The sequence below is a fragment of the Pan paniscus genome, chromosome 12 (assembly GCF_029289425.2).
Source record: "Pan paniscus chromosome 12, NHGRI_mPanPan1-v2.0_pri, whole genome shotgun sequence".
Classification (NCBI taxonomy): Eukaryota; Metazoa; Chordata; class Mammalia; order Primates; family Hominidae; genus Pan; species Pan paniscus.
In genome coordinates this window covers 26079782-26097845 of record NC_073261.2, presented here as the reverse complement: position 1 = coordinate 26097845, position 18064 = coordinate 26079782, and the positions used below count along the sequence as shown (strand labels likewise).

The following is an 18064-nucleotide window of genomic DNA, read 5'->3' as shown; positions in this document are numbered from 1 at the left end:
GGGTCTTTCCAAATTACCAGCTTTTTCTGGGTCCTTCAGATACCTGCATCACTACTTTCTTTCTTTTCTTTCTTTTTTTTTTTTTGAGACAGAATTTCGCTCTTGTTGACCAGGCTGGAGCGCAATGGCACAGATTTCGGCTCACTGCAACCTCCGCCTCCTGGGTTCAAGCGATTCCTCTGCCTCAGCCTCCCGAGTAGCTGGGATTACAGGCATGTGCCACCACGCCCAGCTAATTTTGGATTTTTAGTAGAGACGGGTTTTCTCCATGTTGGTCAGGCTGGTCTCGAACTCCCTAGCTTAGGTGATCCGTCCACCTCGGCCTCCAAAAGTGCTAGGATTACAGACATGAGCCACCATGCCCGGCCTGCATCACTACTTTCAAGAAGATAGCAGAGAAAACAGAAAAAGCAATCAATACTTTCTCAATCACCATGTTCTTCCTGAGGGTCTCTCCTTCTCTTGAGACTGCAGAAGGAAGAAACTCTCATCCTAGTAAACTTGTGGCTTTCCTCTTCTTTTAAACTTTTACATGCTGGGACTCATTCTTCGTGTTCTTAGGAAAACCTGGGTTCTGGGTGCATACCTACACCTGTTTTTCACGGGCATCTTCTAATTTAGAGACTGTTTCCCTTTGTCATTATTTTCATGCCCAGATTTAGCTGGGATATTGCTAGGTTATTTACAAGCACACAGCTAATATGTCAAAGGAACAAGGCAGAGGACCATAACTCATTTTTTTTTCTTGGAGAATAAACAAAAAGGAATGACAAAAATGTAGAACATGGTAAGATTTTACAATTTTTTTGGCTAATGTAATGCTATCTAAAATCTGTTTTTTTAAAATCAAAAGGTAATAAACACTCTGTTGCTGATTTTATGAACCTATGCCTGGGAACCACAGTGTTGCCTCTGCTGGATATCACTGTGGGGGCAGCAGAACTTTGTGGGCGGTACCTACAATAAAAAATGCTTTACGCTGTTCTTTGTAGCTGACTGCTTCTGACATTCTGAGCATTGATCGAGTTGCCTATGAATGTTTTGGGACAGGGGATGAAGACACTCCTCACCCCTACAAAGTACATGCATTCCTATCTCTGAAGCTCTTACATTTATTTTTACTAGAAAAATTAGAATATAGGCATGAATCCATGTATTTACAAAGTATTATGTTAATGAATATAACAATTATAATATTATTCAAACTGAGAACCTAATATACAGAGGATATGTGAGAGCAGGTAGGATTTGATCAAGCAATGAAATACAGAACGAATGATCACCTGGTTGATCAAAAGGAAAGAGGAAGAGTGTGAAGAAGATTCTTGCTCGAGTACGGATTTAAAACGACCAGATTGTCCATTTTGGATGAAGACTGGCTTTCTAGAGAAGGACTTTTGTTCTAGAGTCCCTGAATTATCTAAACCTTAAGCAGCTATGTCCAATGAACATTTTGGGGTGAAGGAATGTCCTATATCTGTTCTGTCTAATATGATAGCCTCTAGCAATGTGTGGGTATTGAGCTCTTGAAATGTGGCTAGTGCAACTGAGGGATTACATTTTTTATTTCATTTAATTTAAAATAATTTAAATAGTCACGTTTCCAGAGGCTACATGAATTGCACAGCACAGATCTGGAGGAATAAAAGGGAATCCAGTAGCCACCTTCTGAGACTCCATGCCTAAGTCACACTCAGGGGACCTCTGCCCAAAATCTTGTCCAGTTCTGGGTCCTAAGTCTTTCACGCCATTACTGGGGAATTCACTTGATAGGCTTCTATTATTCCCTGTCTCAGGAGGACTCAAGATCAGTGGCTTTGGCCTCTGAGGACAAACAAGCTTATATTCTAGATCGTATGCTGAGCTTTTCAGCAGGTCTAACTATCCCAGAGTAGGAACAACTCAGCACTGCCATCCAGGCTCTTAACACAGTAATCTACCCATGATAGGGCAAGAAACAAAGAAGGAATCAGTGGTCCTATCGCCTCTTCTCCCAACCCCTGGGCCCGAGGCAGAGAACTTTCCTAGCTCCCATTGTCCCTCAGGGCAATCATGGATAACAGTATTTTTTTTTTTTTTTTGAGACGGAGTCTCACTCTGTCACCCAGGCTAGAGTGCAGTGGCATGATCTTGGCTCATTGCAACCTCTGCCTCCTGGGTTCAAGCGATTCTCTTGCCCCAGCCTCCCAAGTAGTTGGGATTACAGGTGTGCATCACCATGCCAAGCTAATTTTTTGTATCTTTAGTAGAGACGGGGTTTCCCCATGTTGGCCAGGCTGGTCTCGAACCCCTGACCTCGTGATCTACCCTCCTCGGCCTCCCAAAGTGCTGGGATTACAGGTGTGAGCCACTGTGCCCGGTTGGATAACAGTAATTCTTGATGGAAAGCCATTCACCTATTGCTGAGCTGTTGCCAAGTTGTTTGTTCTGAAGAAATACAAGAGGAATGGTTGGGTGTGAATGTAATAGTTGGACATTAGGGAAATGATTAAGCAAATATGGCACTCCTGCGTCTGACCAGATTTTTCTTCTTCCTTTGCTGATAGTGGCCTGCTCTTCACTCTTCCAAGTATCTTTACTAGTGGAGACTTACCTCTCATGGGCTCTGTTAGTTCCCAGAAAATCACTGAATGACAACACTAGAAACAAAATCATTCTAGTTAACATTTCCTCAAAAGTACATAGTTATAGCTACTTCTTTTACTCAAAATAGTATATTCAAAACTAAACCTATTTGACCATCTCATAGCTCTCAGCTTTTGTTTGCTGGTCATAATAATAATCTTAAGGAAGCCCTTTGTAATTGGACATTGCTCAGAGGTGATGCTGGAGAAGGGAGGATAGGTGTTGTTTAATTCTGAGACACCTTGCATGCTAGACTGAAGTTATATGGTACAAGATAAGCCATGGAGAACTGTGACACATTCCTGAGTACAGTCATTGTTGTTTTTTTTTTTTTTTTTTTTTGAGACGGAGTCTCGCTCTGTCGCCCAGGCTGGAGTGCAGTGGCGCGATCTCGGCTCACTGCAAGCTCCGCCTCCCGGGTTCACGCCATTCTCCTGCCTCAGCCTCCCGAGTAGCTGGGACTACAGGCACCTGCCACCACGCCCGGCTAATTTTTTGTATTTTTAGTAGAGACGGGGTTTCACCGTATTAGCCAGGATGGTCTCGATCTCCTGACCTCGTGATCCGCCCGCCGTCATTGTTTTGATGATCTATTATTTTGCTAGAATCTACCCTGAAACTTGATGACTCAAAACAACAGTGTATTATTATCTCTCATGATTTTGTGGGTTGATGAGGCTCAGGTAGGTGGTTCTTATTTGGGGCCTGTCATGCAGTTGTAGCCAGACAGCCACTAACTAGAATTGACTGGCCTAACATCCAAGATGGTGCACTGCCATGGCTGGAATGTACTTTGGCTGACAGCTGGGGCTGTGGATTGGAGCACTTGTACATGGTATACATGTGGCTCGAGCTTCCTAACACTACGGTGGTCTCGGGACCGTCATGGTCCTTACCTGGCAAGCTCTGGGCATCAAGACTGAGTGTTCTAAGAGGCCCAGGAAGAACCTGAAAGGCTTTCCATGATTGAGCTCAGAAATCCCAGAAAGTCAATTCCACCATATTCTATTGGTTGAAATTGTTTGAACAAGTCAATAAGCCAGTCCAGATTCAAGAGGAGGAAAATTAGACTTTACCTCTAAATTAGATGAGAAGCAAAGAATTTGCAGTTATCTTTAGTTTACCACATTGATCTTATTAAAAGGAAGCCACCTAGAGAAAATACATTGATAGTTATATTCAGAAAGTTTAAAAGGTTGAAAGGCTCCAACACGAAAATCTAGATTTTGGAAATTGCTTGTGTAAAAGGAAAAGTGACAAAACTTAGAGATCAATTACAAAAAATTGCAGAAAACCAAAGATGGTGGGACTGTGTGGAATTACAAGGGAAAGAGTATTACATTTAAGAATAAGTTTAAAAAGGGTTGTATTCTTCACATGTCTGGCATATGATGGAGAACAGAGGTTAGAACAGGCACTTCTTGGATGATGGGAAGGGCTGCCTTTTGGGTGACCATAGACAGTTCAGTTCCTGGTGCTTCAAATTTTGTGTGTTAAAGCAATCAGAAGCCAGTGGCATGAGAGACAGAGGCCACTAATCTGGTTCTGTTAGGTGCAACAGTACTTGGTTGTCGCCAAGTCTATTGGCCTCTGGAACTTACTGTGCTATATCTATTAACATGGGAAAAACCAGGTGCAAGAAGCCTCTTTCACTCATTTGCCTTCATTGAGCAAGATTCAAGCTGCAATTAGCACAAACAGTTGGCTGGTTTGCCTGTCACTTATGTCTTATCTTCCTCCTCTTATTAAGGAGGTTAAGAAATGGTTTATTGCCTATGACCGTCTTATGAAATATGTCACACTTTCTCATCAGCTCTTATTTCCTGTTCACATGTGGCTTTCTGGTTGGTAAAGGTCTTATTAAATCAGAGGAATTTGAACGGAAAGATAATCATAGTAGCCCACCACCAATTGCCTAGGGAAAGGGAGAGTGTTGAGTAGATTGAAACTGAGAAGTTGTAGTGAGAAAAAGTAAGGCGAAATGTACATAAGAAAATAATTACTTGAAAGTCAGCAGATGGAAAATGTATGAGAGGAGCGAAAAAAAACCTAGGCTGTAGAAGGAAGTCCATCTAGGACAGTGGTTTCCAATCTGTGTTGTGGTTCTGTGAGAGTTTACTGGCAGTGCCATAAATAACAAAAATATGTGTAGCAAATTAAGAATCGCAGAGGCCCTCTGTGCAAAAATGTAATTTTCTTTATTTCTTTACAATTGAAGCCAACTAGACTTAGGAATTCTCATTTCCACCTGATGGTAGAAAAAGATCTCACTAATTTAGAGTTGTTTTGTCCCCACTGGTTCAAGACTCAGTCTCTCTGGGGGTAGTAACACAATCTCTTCAGAATTCTTTCCTTCCAAACCCTGCATTTGTTTTTTCTGAAGGATCAATGGAGTTCTTTGGGGGTGGTGGGGCTAAAGTGGACTGAGCTGAAGAATGGCTGTCCTGGTGTCCCGGGAGGGGTTCTGGTCCATGAGTTATCCTCTGTTCTTGAAAACTTCAGCTAGGACCATGCTTGTCCCATCAGACTAGGTCCAAGGGCTCTTTGGTCTTCTTAGCTTCTTCACTGCCCCCTTTGAGTGTCTGGGGACTCTCAGCTGCTTTACTTGAACACTCTGGGATGCACTGGACTTTTCTCAAGGCAGCCTGTCCTGAGGCCCAGGCATATCTGCTGCCAGGCCTGCTGTTTGGCTCAGGCCATGTTGGACACGGGGCTTTGCTATGACCCTGGTGGTGTCCAGAACTAGGCTGGGAAGCCAAATGGCATCCCTCTCTTCCAGTCTTCTCCATCAACCTCTTCACTCAGGAGGAGGCCAGGTGATGCTGTTTGGATATTTGTCCCAGCCCAAATCTCATGTTAAAATGTAATCCCCAATGTTGGAGGTGGGGGCTGGTGGGAGTTGTTTGGATCATGGGGGTAGATCCCTCATGAATGGCTTGGGCCATCCCCCTGGTGATAAGCGAGCTTTTGCTCTGAGTTCACATGAGATCTGGTCATTTAAAAGTGAGTGGCACCTCCCGCACCTCTCTCTCGCTTCCTCCTGCTCTGGCCATGTGACATACCTGCACCTCCTTCACCTTCTGTCATGATTGTTAGTTTCCTGAGGCCTCCTCAGAAGCCCAACAGATGCCAGTGCCATGCTTCCTGTATAGCCTGCAGAACCATGATAGAATTAAATCTCTTTTCTTATAAATTTCCCAGTTTCAGGTATTTTTTTATAGCAATGTAGGAATGGCCTAACACACCAGGATTTCTCTTATTAGGTGGTGCTGAAGAGTGGAAGCTCTGAGTCACTCCTCAGAAACCTTTCAGGGTCTAGTAAACAGCAGCCTCCTCCCTCTGCTTCTCCCCTTCCCACCTGCTGGTCAACTCTGTTCCTTGGAGTGGGAACAAAAACAAATAGCTTTACATTACCATACATTCTTCTGTACTCCGTGGTTTATGATGTAAACCTTATGGTCTAAGTTGTCCAATACTTTGGCTTTGGAGGTTCAAGGAAAAAAAACGTAAAATACTTCTTCTTTCAAGCCTAGCCTTAATGTTTATAATGGACAGTCTTTCAAAATGTCCTGCCACATGGGCCATAGGAGATGCTTTATTTTTCAGGCATTGGATTATGTTGTGTTGGTCAATATGATTTTGTTTCATGTGCATTATCAGAAACTCTTCCCAAAGAGGGTCCTGGGATCTGATCAGCTAGACAGGTGGAGGAGAAACTGAAAACCCTCAGGGGACAGGGTCTCAGTTAAGTCTCCTGAATGATAAGCATTTCAGAGGTGGGAGGGAGACACCCCGGAAGGTGTCCAGAGGCTAACAATGCTATTTCTGTTTCTTGTAAGTTTTTGTCCAAGATGTGGATCATTGGATTGCATCACTAGCATACAATGTCAGTGTAAGCGGTAGGCTTTACACTAAAGCATGTTGATGTGCTCAGAGCATTTTTGTGGTGCTGAGACCAGAGCAGATAGGGATACAGGGATGACAGTCTCCACCTTACGGGAGCCTCCTACCCAGGGGATGGAGTGAGACAGGCAGGCACACCAGTTATCCAAGGAAAGGAAATAAAGGGAAGGAGAGAGTCAGTGAAAGTGGTCAGGATGGCTAAGTAAGGGAGAAGGTGACTTCAAGGTCCCAGATAGAACAGTGGTAATAAGGTGAGAAAGAGGAGGTCTTCCAATTCCATTTCTGTGTTGGGCGGGTGTTTGAGAGTCCCACCTGGGTCTAGAGGCCTGCATGTCTAGCAGGACACTGGGTAGGAGTGGCTGAACGGGGACAACACTTAAAAAAGACAAAAATTACGGATTTTATTTCTACATGGTTGCACAAATCAATTTCACTTTCTACTTGTAAACTGCTTAAAAACCTTCATTATGAAAATGGAAGGACGAATTTATGTTCACCATCATAGTGCTTCTGGGCTGGTTCCACAGCATGGAGCCAGGCCCACCTGCTGTAGCTTTCAGAACTGCCATTTGGACACGTGGTTGAAGCAGCCTTCAGTTGGAGGATTCACAGTAATGGCATCACTGTGGGAGCTTAGAGGAACAACTGCTTGCAACCCCAGCTGCACTGGAATTACCTGGGAGCTTTAAAAACACTGCCTTTTGGGCCTCAGCCCCAGAGACTCTGACGTGACTGATCTGAACACAGGAGTGTCATGTCCTCCCGTGATTCTGAGTGGAGTCAAGGCTGTGAGACCTTCTGCTGTATAAAGGAATATTGAGAGCTGGGATTGTTAAGGAATTCTCATAATGCTACGTCACTGGCCTCTGATGTAAGCCTGCTTTCTCGAGAAAAAGGAACCATAAAAGCTTCTGGAAACAGATTGTTTAAGAATGAGAAATTGTCATCATGCCAGGTTGCAAGACAGCTTTTAGGGCAGATGAGCTTCTGCTGCTCATTCCTTCATCTTTTCCTCCAGCCTGGATTTGTCCGGGGGCAGCTGAGGCTCAGGTTACCTCAATTCTTGAGTTTCTAAAGAGGCATATCCAGGGGTGGGTTACGAGAACAAGAGCCTGCCCAGTCTGAAAGGGATGCAGGAAGGGGCGGTGTGTACTAGAAGGAAGGAAGCTATCATCATTTATTAAAACTCTTCTTGGAGGATGGCCCATGAAGACCTCCAAACAAGCTGGAGGGGCCAGTCACTTGCTGAAGACTAGCGAAGTGGAGGGGGAAAGCCCGAGGGAGCTGCAGACTCGACCACTGCGCCCTCCCCTCCTCTCCCTGCAAGGAGCCCAAGGTGTGATCCTGCCAGGCGTTCGTTCGCTGCATGACCTTGGCCATCCTTCCATTCCCCTGGGTGTGAATTCTCATTGGCAAAGTGAGCTGGTGGGCATAAGTGGGTTTTAAGTTTAAAAATTAAAAAACCCTGTCTGCCCCCAAGTGTGGTATCAAGATTTTATAGTATGACACTTAAATTGCTTTTTTCATCCGGGCGCGTAACAGCAACAATGAAACCAGCAGATAACGCGTGAGTAGTATCAGCTCTGGGCCTGGCACTATTTTATATGTATTAGCTCATTTTTTTAAAAAAACTGTTTTCGACCACTCCATGAGATGAGTGCTGTTACGATCCCTTTTCACAGAAGAGGAAACGGAGGTACAAAGAAATTAGTGCACAAAGCCAGTCGGAGAGAGCCCCGGGCCAGGCACCAAGCTCCAGAGGTCGCTCTGGCGAGCGTTTGCTTCGGGATCTGATGCCCTGGAGTCGCCAACTCAATTCGCGGGTCGCAGCCAGGCTCCATGGGGGTAGTAGAGCCAGGTCGTGGTGGCTAGGTGAGTTGTCTCAACTAACTCTAGTGGAGCCGCCGCAGCCCTGGAGGAGCCGGGCCGCGACTCGAGAGCGCCCGGCAGCTCTCCAGTGCTTTGGAACCGGCGGGACCCCTGCGGGCTACCCGGGGCAGGGCGGTGTCCGCAGCGGTCTGTCCAGCCGCGCCTGCTCCTCCGGGTGGAGAGTTGGGACACCCGGCCAGCTCGCTCGCAGCCCGCGGACTGGCCCAGCCGAGCCGTCTCCGCCCGTTCCCCGCCCCCGCAGCGGCGGGGCTAGAGCCAGAGCCGCGCCCGGCAGTTCCCGGCCGCGAGGGCGGGCGCAGCTTGTGCCCGGCGGCCGGAGCCGACTCGGAGCGCGCGGCGCCGGCCGGGAGGAGCCGGAGCGCGGCCGGGCCGGGCAGTGGGGGCGCCGGCCTGCCCCGCGCGCCCCAGGGAGCGGCAGGAATGTGACAGTCGCGCGCCCGCGCACCGAAGCACTCCTCGCTCGGCTCCTAGGGCTCTCGCCCCTTCGAGCTGGGCCGGGTTCCGCCCGGGGCTGGGATCCCATCACCCTCCACGGCCGTCCGTCCAGGTACGGGGAAGCTGGAGCATCCGGGGACTAGGTAGGGGTGAGACGGCCCACAGCCTTGACACCTTCGAGTCCCCCGCTCTGCAGGACGCCGTGAGCGTCCTCCCTAAGTTGCACTTGGTTGTCAGAGTGTGTTGTGTAAGAAGGGGATGGCGGTGAGGTCTGCGTGTGTGTGTTTCTTGTGTGGAGCAAGAGTTAACGTTGTTCAGGTCGTTTGAAGGAACTTGCCAGTTGTTCTGGAGGGGGGTTCTAGGTAGGCGTGTGACTTCCCGTGTGAATGGCTTTCAGGTTTTCTATCCGGCTACGTTCTACAGGTTCAGGAGCGTCCCTCTTAGAGGTTAGGCTCAGGACCGTCAGTCTCCTTAACAAGGTAAGGGCTGAAGCCTTAACCACACTGGGGAGGGTAACTTGTTACCCCTCCAGATAAAAGATGGTGCTAGGGAATGTAGCTACAAGCAAGTAGGCGCTGAGAAGACACTCATTATTTACAACAGGCATGCCCGGCACTTTACAGTTTATAAGCCCTTTACAGCAACTGGTTTTTTACCCTCCCTACAGTCTCGTGAGGAGGGTGCTGTCATCACCCCTGTTTTACAGCGGGGGAAGCAGAAGTTTAGGTGACTAACTTGTTGGAGGGTGATGTCCTGAAGGAGGGTAAGACCTCTGCATGCAGCCCCCCTCTGTCTTCCCTCGCACTCGTCCTGCCTGCCAGGGCTTTCTCCTCTGCACTGCCGGGAGGAAGGAAGGCCGCTGGGAAGGCACGCAGATGCTGGCTCCTGCTGGGCTGTCTCTCCACTGCCTTATCTTTGGGGCAGGGTAGCTTCTCAGATGGCCACATTCCTGTGATTTAGCTTTACATTCTAGGAACTGAGGCAAGGGACACCATGAACTTGGGCTCTTGATGTCATAGAGCAAGGGTCCATTCGTTACGGGAATGTGATGGATGTCTCAGTCGCTGCGGTTTGGTGCCAGGCTTCTGGACATTGAATGTATGAAACAGAACTCCATGACTATTGATGAGCTGAGGAAAGCCAGAGGTGGCATGGGGACATTCACTGTCCTTTTTGCCATCCAGTTTACCAAGCGGCTATTGGCATTTTTTTCTTTCTCAATCCCTTCTAATTTATTGTGTGATATCTCATTTGATATTTCATTTAATATTCTGTATTCATATCCGATGTTAACGTTTATGCTAGACAGAAAGGTAGAGCCTTTGAGAATGGGGTTTGCTGGGGCAGGGGTGTGGAACTCTGATTTATTTTCAGTCTCTGGCTAGCTGCCAAGCTGCTGTGTGTGAAGCGTCTCCTGCACCCGTCCACTCTCATGTGGCCTCCATGCTGTTCAGGAAAGGATATTTGATCTGAATTCTCACATGACCTTGGCAGGCCCAGAGCAGCCCCCCCATTTCTAATAGGCCCTGCTTGTATGCCATAATGTGACATCAAGTTTTTTTTTATGGTTCTGAAACCTGTGACATCTTTTGAGTCAACCTCTCACCATTGGTGAAACACTGCTTAATAGTAGATTCACTAATTTATTAAAGATTTATTGACTATCTACTATGTGCCAGGCTCTGTGGTGAGTGGTGGGGAGACAGCAGTGAATATGACAAGTGAAAACCTCTGTCCCCTTATGGACATGAGTCTTCTTGGTAAGACATAGGATGTCAGCAGTCTCTCTTCAAAAGGGGGGTCTTTGAAATCCGCCCCTTTGTACAAAGGTGTGGATGCACTGGCTACCTAGAGGACACCACTCAGCAGCTCCAGTGGAGAGGACGAGGAGATGATGGGCACAGATGTAGCTCTGTGGTTCCCTAGAGAATCGCAGGGCTGCTATTCTCCAAGTTTGTGGTGTCCCTTGCCTCAGTTCCTAGGATGTGGAGCTCTAGGAGGTGGAGCTACACTCTGTGGCTTGGCCATGCACAGGGACCAGGGCAGATGGAAACCCTGTGGCTGGGATGCATCAGTGCGAGCTGAGTGTCCACCTGCAAGCTGGGACATTATGGAGAAGACATCTCAGTAATAAGAGAGGCAAAGCTGGACAATTGCGGTGAAACTACCATAGCATAGTGGGTGGAGAAGTACAGAGATCCTTATATTCTTATGCTACATAATGGATATACTAGGTTCTTGCCATTTTAAAAGAAGTTGTCAGGGGCACCTGTGGCTCACCTGCCATGGCACAGCTCCAGGATGCTACCCATCTGTTGCCGTGAATGGGTGCTTGGTTTGCATTTTCTTCTTCTTGAGGTTGTGAGGTGGGCTGGTGGCACAAGACAAGGATCTGCACTGTCAGCAGCCTTTTTCTCCTCTGGTTGTCTGCTGTGGGTCCAGGAAATGCTGCCGGAGCCTCCCGGCCATGCCTAGTGCAGGGAGCATGTGGGAAGCCCTGGCCCTGAGTTATCTCACCAGGTACTGAAAGGGGCTGGAGCTCTTTGAGGTCCCAGTCGCCTGCATGTTGGATTCTGTGCTGTCTCCTCTTCATGCACATCCAGGAGCTCACACATGGAGGCACGATGGAGACACCTATCACTTCCCAAGAGGACTCATGCCCACGAGCGGACAGGGGGTCTCATAAATTAAAAGTAGGGTAAAAGGAAAACAAGAGCGGAGATGAAGTGGAGTCTGAAATGAGGCTTGACATGTGCAGTGTAAACCCTGATGACCTAGATGCTGCTAAAGTTACTCAAGTGGGGCCGTGAATGTGGAGGGAAGCCTGGATCTTAGCTCTGCCTGCACCTTAGCACTGCCTGAAGCACTCAGGGAAATGCCAGGACTGGATGCAGAGCAAACAAACTAGCATCTCTGGAGGCGTGCTGGGCACAGGTATTTTCAAAGCCCCCCAGGTAGCCAAGGTTGACAACATAAATACATAAATACTCTTTCCTGTAGGCAGTGGGAAAGAGGAAACCCTGCAGGGCACAGCCAGCAGTGTCTTCAAGATGAAAGCAAAGTGCTCAGGAAAAAAAGCATTCTTGGCACAGAGAGAAGTGGGAAGTTTCTTTTAAAGATCCCTGAAAAAGAGGTGAGAATAGTGAGTTTTCGGTGGTCTCTTGAAATGACCCTCCCTGTAAGCACAGTTCGGTAATCATGGTTCAGCGAGCTGTGAACAGGAAGAGTCTAGCCGTGCTGGTCTCTGCACATTTGGCATCCCAAACGTGAAAACTCATAGATCCCTGAAAATACAGCCAATGACTAATGACTAAGAGTTAAATGAAAAGTTAGATGGTGTCACTTTCCATCAGTGGGTCTCACCTCATTAAAACCCAACACCCCCCTTAATGCAAATATTGTAAAACACCCCTTTTATAATTTTGAAACGATATAATAAAACTTATCTCCAACATAAGTTTAAAAAATCAATGTAATACTTATATGTTAAGGAGAAATAAAAGCAATTTGTATTAAAATTATGCATTTCAGTGTGCAGATGCTTGAGCTAAGCTGAACTACAACCTAGTGAGGTGAGCCATTGCTTTCTATAGTCTGCAGGACAGCTGGCATGGGGTGGGAACAGGTGAGTCTCAGTGGCCATCCAAATGCCACTGAAGGATGAATGACTCTTGGTTAAGGTCTTGATGGTAACCAAAGGCCATTCTTCTCTCAATTTTCACAGTGATTGCATTCCTGAAAAATTTAGTGTGTATAAACTTGTGCCAGCAATATATGTATTTTATATGAATGTGGAAGGGAGTTGGGGGGCTAGGCTTCAAACACTGTAAATATATTTCCGTCAGTATGAATGTCTGTGAGACCTCTGGAGGTCATGCAGGACAAGTCTTTACTGAGCAGAACTGCCTGTGTTGTTCCAGATGTCAAGCATCGATGGCCTCCAGTGCTAAATGCATCCTGATCACCCAGGGTCCCCTTCCCCACAGGTTCCGAAATGCTCCCTCAAGGGCCATACCCACTCCACTGAGAACCACTGCTTTCCCTGCATTGCTGGGTAGTGAATGATTAAAGTGCCATTGCAGGCGTGGGTGCTGAGATAAGGGCACCGGACATGCCTAAGCCAGCCATCAGGAATGCACTTCCGTTACTTGCTATAGGATCGTAGAAGTCGAGTTAGAAATCAGAAAGGTTGGTGCTTTGTGTGTGGGGGCGAAGGGCCACAAAGGAACTTTGAGGGGTGGCAGAAATGGTCTACATCCTGAAGTATTCCTGGTGCACACAGTTGTTGCAATTTATGGAACTGTCCACGTAAGTTTTGTGTGTTTCACCATGAGCAATATGGTGAAAAATATTTACCCCAATAAAAAAATTATGGAAGTGAAAACAATGTAACGATTCTTGTAGAGAAGGCTTAGTCCTCTGAAACTGTCTGTGGATCCCAATCTGAGAAACAGCTGTTCTTGCCTGACTGGGAGGCAGTGCTCCAGGGAGAAAGGTCTCTGGTTCTCAGTCAACTTTTTGACAAGTCCAGTGCAATAGTGGCCTTGGCATCGTAGACCCTGGTGGCTGGAGAGGAGGTGTGTTGGAGGTATAGGGGAGGCTGGGAAGCACAAGGCAGGGCATTTAGAAAGGGGACAAAGGACAGGAGATGAGGCCCATCCCTGTCTCTGGGTTCTGGTTTTGTTGTCCAGGAGCCCTAGAAGGTTTGTAGGGGTGAGATGGAAAAGTCAGACTTCAACCTAGAACCTAGTGGTCAAGAGGCTTGGGGTAGGTCCATCCCCATCTGTGGCATCTGGTGACGGTGATCCTGTCTTTCTGTGTCTCATTGCCACTTTTGCCCTTAAAATCTACATGCCTTAGTTGAAACCACCAATCTTGTGGCTTTTCCCCTTGTATTAGCTGAATAATTGAGATTTCATAGCGACACCTGAAACCTCTTGGGAAATTTTTGCTTTATCTTCATATCCTTGTGCATCCTCAACGACAAAAATAAAACTTTCCTTCTCCCATTTACATGGGTAAATAAGCCATTGATAACTATGAGCAAGGCTTTAGGATTCCTGTACTGATAGGAGCGTTGCCAGGCTTGGTGTTTCCTGGGCTTTCTGAGATGGTGAGTGAGCTTCTGTTTCCCTGCTGTGGGAGTGTTTACTCATAGTTTGGTAGAGCTGTTTCTCTGGGGGAAAATCAGAGGTGACCACATTGAACACACAGTTGGGTTTTTGGGTTGTGTGCACGTGATAGAGCGTGGGTGACTAATCTCCACGAGATGGAAACCATTGTGTCACGTTTGGAACACACTACAGTGGTCCCCAGCACGCTCTGTGGTTATTTCCACACCTTCCTGCTCTAGCTTGGGTAGGGAAGTTCCTGGGTGGGCTCTGTGATCATTAGGGGTAGGTCACTCCCTCTAATTTGCCCCACAGGTATGAGTGTGTGGGGCTCTGATGCTTCCATTTCTCATCAGAATTGCATAGAGATTATTATGGACATTTACTTAGGACAGTGCCTCTCGGATTTTACCTCCCAGGGATTCCTTCTGGGAAATAAAAAGCAAAGGCTCAACCTAGCACTCCAAAGCAGCCCACTGCAAGTGACGCTTCTTTGAAGCCTCATGTTTTGTCTTAGATCGTGGAGATTTTTCTTTCTGCTTCATAATATAGCCGTGTTTGCTCTAATAGAAAAATAATAACTCCCCCGAGAAAATCTTTGGATGAAATTAGTAACCTAGGGAGATAGACTTCAGGCTCTCTGGCTGTCTGCAGCTTCTCCCTGGGAATTTGTGGATTCTAAGTCAGGGCTTGTGTGAGTATGGAGGTCTAAAGTCTTTTCCATAAGTGTGTGGTTCTATGGCTTTGTAAGTCCCTTTTACCTTCTTTTTCAAACCGACATTTTTGTTTTTAATAATGATGGGGACTTTTTAATAGCTGTATGAATCTTATAACAAAGGAATAACACAGGAGGTCAAGGCTGCAGTGAGCTGTAATCACACCACTGCACTCCAGTCTGGGTAACAGAGCAAGACCCTGTCTCAAAACAAACAAACAAACAAACAAACAAAGGGGTAACAGGAAGACATCATAATTATGGGCTTGGTTTCAGTACTGTAACACATTCCCTGTACATGTTTCCACCGATTTGCAGTAGAACACATGGGCTGTGACATTTCATGAGCTAAAGAACCTGCTTTAGCCCTTGTTTTTTCAGGACTCATTCATGGTCACTTCTCAGTTATGGCAAATAAGTTGGAGCCTAATTTTCTAAGTATCTCTCCATTACATCAGATCTACACATATGCACATATTGGTTAATATTTGGGATGAGGGGCTGTATTAAATGATGCTGTAAATGCATTTGCTCATTACTCCATGGGAAGGTAGAAGAGTGTGTTGCTATCAGGTGGAAATGTAGAAAGTGCAGTGAGGATTTTCTTGTAAATCTCAGATTTGGGGCTTGGCTATGTCAGGTCCCTGGAAGAAGGAGGAGTCATTTACTGCCGTCTGTTCTCTCCTCTTGGGCCTCTGTAGAGATTTGGCCCTATGCCTTGGCGGGCTCTGCTCTGCAGCTTGGCCAGACACATCCCTCAGCATGGCAAGAAGTGTGGAAGGTCAAGAGGATGTGCCCACTTGGCCTAATCCTAACCCACCAGCACCCCTGTTCTTAACCATGTCCCTCATGTACCTGGGATCCCTGAATTCCCTCCCCAAACACCCTGGACCCTAATTCCAGGGCCTGTGTGGTCATTCCCATGGACTCAACTGCCTGGTTCATAGACTGGCCAGGGCTGTACAGAGGGGGATAGACACAGGTGGACTTCGACACCTACCTGTGTGCATGCTCAGGGCCCCTTCCAATATGGAAGGGAGCTGGGGAGAGGCTAGAGACAGAGGAATGGAGATTAATGTAGCTAGACACAGCAGGAGCCATGCAGTGGGACTGCTCCGTGCAGGTCTCATGGTGAGGACAGCGCAGCCTGTGTTTTGACAGACATGGAATGCCAGGTGCCAGGATGAGCTTCCCCCAGCTCTGGGCACCTCTGCTGCTGCTGTCCCCAGAAGTGGACCTCCAGGAGGTTCTGATACTATCTGGGGTGCGTCTGCTGTGTGCCACCTTGCCTATGCCTAGCTTCTGTCCTAGAAGGCAGGGCTCACAATGTGGGGGAATTCCTCAGGAATAAGAATGGAATTCCTCAACATTGTGGAGGAACGTTGTGGGAAATTCCTCAAGAAAAAGAAGCTGTTTAATAAATGCACTGTGGCTACACAGCAGGAAAAATGCCTCCTTCCCCTGCACTGGGCCCTAGGCCTTGAGGAAGAAACCTGGGTTCCTGTGACAGCCCCTCTCTCCCCAGCTGTCACTTTTCCCGTGCGTGCACTGGGTATGAAATTCCTTGTAGAGGGACAGGAAGGTGCTGTTGGATGAGGTCAGTATTTCCTGGAAGGGGGGCTTCTTTTGGGGGCCAATATGCTCATTGTTAATTCTTGTACTTAATTTCTACTTTTGTAATTTGTTTCACATTACAGTTTCTCATTCTGGGAATAGTAGGAAATTACTTTATGCCTCAAATATGCATTTTCATTTTGTCTTTAATCAACAAGTAACTTTTTGTGTGTGTTGCACGTGCTGCTATAGTCATGTTGTGATACGCCAGTGTTTCCAAATACGTCATGATCACCAAACAGCGATGGGGGCTGTATTCGGGAAGATCTTCACCATTGCAAGCTTTTGGATGTGATTGTCACATAAAGCCGTGGTGTGCTGCAGTGAATGGACAAGGCCTCCGGAAGTGGGGATGACCAGCCTAGGCCTTGGGTCACCCTAGGATCTGGCTGACTCCCTGGGTCTGGACATCAGCATCTCAGCACTGCCCGCTGTCTTTCCTGGAAGCTGCTATGGAGAGGATGTTAGCCAGTCCAGGGGTTTCACACATAACATAGATATCCTTGCTTGAAGGCTGAACAGGGGGAACCGTATGCTATGGCTTATTAATGTATTAAGTTAATCCTTTTCTCTTTCTTGTTTTATTTTATGTGGAAAATTCAATCTGAAAAACAACATAGTGGCATACACACATCTGTGACTTTTTATTGTTACTGGTATTTTCTAAAGGTACGTTTTGAATCTTACTATAAGTCATTTGAAGAATTACAATGGACTTTGATTAACTAGTTCTGAATAAGAGAGGTTTCTTTACCTAGCATGCCTTCTGGCGGTAACATTTCTTAGTCTCTACTCCTATTCCTGTAGTTCCCTCTCCTCAGGGTCATCCCCACCCCTCAACTCTTTCGACAGCCATCTGGGTGTGAAATCTTTATCTAACTCCTTGTGTAGGATTCTACCCTCTCTTATATGATTCCGGCCATCTCCAGACCCCAGTGACGGTTCCCCTTGCAATCCTATTCTCTGACCTACACCCAGTACCCTTATTCCATCCTTTCTCTTCTTTGATTCTAGGTTGGGTTTTCATCCCTGTGTGTCTCATGCAAAAATGGTGGGTAGGTAGGTAGGTGGATTCCTTCCCTCCCTCCCTCTCTCCCTCCTTCCTTTCTTCCACAAGTATTTATTGAGCTGTTACAACAGACATGCAAGATGTGTAGGATGGGCCTCCTCATGGGTGTGGGAGACGGGAGGGTCTGCTCTGCACTGCTTTCTTGCCTGACCCAGGTAGGGAAGGCCAACAACTAGGGAGCTACCCAATGTTACCAGAGCCAAGGGGCCCAGAGCCAGCAGTTCAAGGCACCTCAGTGCATTGCACCAGGGAGAGCCTGTGTCATTCATCACGCCTGGCTTTGGAGGAGCAGATATCTGCAAGGGCACTGTGGGAAGCTTCTGATCAGAATCAGCTCTGAGATGGTCAGAAATCCCAGAAGCTTCCAGGCTAGGATTGGAAGAATTGACTTCCAGACCCAGGAAGTGCCATAGAGGTGCATGGAGGTGGAATGGCACAGTGCTTATAAATGGCAAGGTGGGGAGCCAGCGCTGGACAGAGGACAGTGAAGGCAGAAGAGTAGGGGGCGCTGACCCTCATCCCAGGGGTCAGGCAGAAGGGGGCAATGGGATGGGTCAGATGCTGCAGAGATGTTCAGTGGGCTGGAGACAGAGGGGTCTTGGCATGGAGAACCTAGGAGGGGTAGTGGCCTGGGCAGTGCATCTCAGAGGAGCAGTGAGCTTAGAGGGCACATGGTGGTCGCTTCAGCAATGGATGAGTGGT

General features: G+C 47.2%; 1 protein-coding gene across 12 annotated transcripts in view; it reads left to right on the top strand.

Annotated features, from left to right (window-relative positions):
• Positions 1 to 18064, top strand: part of IL1R1 (interleukin 1 receptor type 1) — a 115648-nt gene that overhangs the window by 69835 nt on the left and 27749 nt on the right. For 3 of the 12 annotated variants that reach the window (XM_063594721.1, XM_063594716.1, XM_063594724.1), the window contains exon 1: positions 8709 to 8965. The exons of 2 other annotated variants lie outside the window; for them this stretch is intronic. The gene's annotated coding sequence lies outside the window, so the exon portion shown is untranslated. Of the gene's footprint in view, positions 1 to 7429; positions 8401 to 8689; positions 8966 to 15644; positions 16963 to 18064 lie in introns of those variants that run through there. 7 more of the 12 variants (XM_063594717.1, XM_055107548.2, XM_034952058.4 and 4 more) reach the window with 6 other exon arrangements.